Raw genomic sequence first — 2675 nt, 5'->3', positions numbered from 1 at the left:
CCTTCCTTCCTTCCTTCCTTCCTTCCTTCCTTCCTTCCTTCCGTCTGTCCGTCCATCCGTCCTTCTATCCTTCCTTCCTCAGCTCTATTGAGGTATAATTTAAATGCCATAACATTCCTCCCATTGTAAGATACAATTCAGTAATTTTAAATAAACTTACTGCTCATACAAATATCACTACAGTCTAGTCCTAGGACATTTCCATCACCCCAAAAAGTTCTCTCATGCCCATTTGCAGTCAGTTCCTGCTCTCACCCCCAGCCCCAGGAAATCACTGATCTGCTTTCTATCTCTGTAGATTTGCCTTTTCTGGAAATCTCATATGAATGGGAATTATATTTTCCTTTTGCTTCTTTCTTCCGTTAAGCTAATGTAGGTTCCAGTCAGTTCTCATTTGCAATAGCTGGATGAACCTTGTCACCTTCTACTGCTGCTGCCAGCCCTTGCTCATCCCTTCCTTTCCATTCTGCCTCAGTATACAAACATACTCTTTTACCTCCTGTCTTAAAATGCTTTCTCGTCCATCATCCCCTCCAGTCACCACCCTATTTCTCTGGGCCATTTCTGAGCCCAGCTTCTTAAGACTTGATGTTATATATGCTTTCTACTCTCTCCTTTCCTGTGAGCTGTCATTTTTTGTGTCTTAAATATAATAATTGATATGAATAAAATAACATTAAAAAGAACATGTGATACATATATACATGCTTTAAAGCATAGTGACATAACGACGAGTATCTACATCTGCCATTTACCCCTTCCACTAGCATTACAAATGGTGGAACCCATGATTCATAGTGTCCAAAATATTTTACTCATCTCTAGATTTATTTTGGTCCTTTTTGGTCATTTTAATTCTACTTTTAAATAAAAAGTCCGGGCTAAATTTTCTTTAAAATCTGTTATATTGCTAAATTTCTCTGATTACTATTGAGAGATTAATTTTTTTCTTAGAAAGTATTACAGAAGATTTATAGATTGCTTTGTTTTATATTACTATATTTTATTTTGAATCCTTAGCTAAGAGCATGACATACAGGTATTATTTCTATAGGGAATATATTCTATTTGCATTAATTTGCTTCAGGTTTTTTTTTTTCCCCATAAATTTTTGAAGCTAAAAGCTAGACTTCCTGTAATGTTGTTTCCTTCCTTTAAATTTTGGGTAGAATTCATTTAACTAATGCATTTGGCCCCAAGGGAGACATGGATGTAAATTTTTGTTTCAACTTAATACTGTGAATACGTAAATATTTAATTCACATGATACTTGACACTTAAAAGCAATTTATAATCATCAAAACTAGGCCTTTGTTTTCTTTTTTTATGCCTGTTGTTTAGAGTTTTCTTGTTGTAACATAGGTTAGGAATGGACTGGTGGAGAAGTGAAAAACTCTCCCCTTTCCCCCCACCTCCAGGTAAAGAGAGTTACACAGAGCATTGACTAGTGATGGATGTTTAACAAACTTGTCCTTATATTTGTTGATTTTCTAAACACTTTTTTATCATTTATTTCATTTGTGGAAGTCTGAAATATTTTATGTCTTTCTATTGTATATTGATGTCATTGAAACAGTGAACACTTAAAAACAGACAATAGATTTTTTTATCTTTATTTGATTTCATTAATACAGCCTAAGAAATATTGTGAATTTTTAATGAGTTACAAGTAGACCAGAGTAGGTGACCATCTTCCTGTGGAGCTGGGTGTATGTCTGACAGGAAAGCCATGGGAAGAGAATCTTCTTTTCTTCCTGGTAGGAGAGGCCAAGATGAGAATGGAGCTCTGTGTAGTGCTCTATGTGTCATAGGAAAGATTCATGCCAGCCAAATGGATTCCAAGGCCCAAGTCATCCCCGGAGTCTGGAAAGTCTCATGTTGGGGCAGATGCCGTGACTCCAGCATGCATATATTTCAGTTTTCCTTTAGTCTGAGAATTTCTAGTCATTAATACCTTCCTTTACCAGTCTCTGCTATTATCAAACACACTTATTCTCCTTGTATTCTGAAAATGATTTATACTCATGACCTTAGCTTCTATAAATCTGAATCTATTTGATTAAAACCTTTGTGCTTTTTCTCATACCTAAAATTAAAAAGAAACAAGCACATATTCTATTTAAATGGGAGAGTGAAGATTTACTGACTCCACAGATGACCCAACCGGAGGAAATGGATTGTATCACAGGCCCGTGAAATGTCTCATGATTGTGCATATTTTGAAATACACCCCACTGATTAGTGAGACTCCAGAGTACCAGATAGACTCATCTTTGTATAGTGGGACTTTAACTGGCTTTCTCCAGTCCTCATTTACAGTACTAATTACCTTACAAAAACCTTTCTTTGGCTTCAGTCTCCTTTTTCAGTTATCACAAAGTCTAAAGTACTAAGATTCAGTTCACTGAGGTTTAATTTTATATTGGTCTCCCACCTTAATCATCATTACATTTAGTTACAAATGATAAGAAAAATTATTCTGACTTTATGATATGGCCTTGGAACGGATTTTGTTGAAATCTTAACTGCTGGTTAGATTGTAAAAATTTTCTCCCATTCTGTGGGTTGCCTGTTCACTCTGATGATAGTTTCTTTTGCTGTGCAGAAGCTCTTTAGTTTAATTAGATCCCATTTGTCAATTTTGGCTTTTGTTGCCATTGCTTTTGGTGTTTTAG

At 35.6% G+C, this 2675-nt stretch overlaps 1 protein-coding gene across 1 annotated transcript in view; it reads left to right on the top strand.

Annotated features, from left to right (window-relative positions):
- The window catches only part of ZNF704 (zinc finger protein 704), a 267179-nt gene that overhangs the window by 52893 nt on the left and 211611 nt on the right, over nt 1-2675 (top strand). The gene's annotated exons all lie outside the window — the stretch shown is intronic.

Source organism: Mandrillus leucophaeus, unplaced genomic scaffold, assembly GCF_000951045.1.
Source record: "Mandrillus leucophaeus isolate KB7577 unplaced genomic scaffold, Mleu.le_1.0 Scaffold346, whole genome shotgun sequence".
Classification (NCBI taxonomy): Eukaryota; Metazoa; Chordata; class Mammalia; order Primates; family Cercopithecidae; genus Mandrillus; species Mandrillus leucophaeus.
Note: the sequence above shows the minus strand (reverse complement) of the source record. Positions and strands in the feature narration are given on the sequence as shown.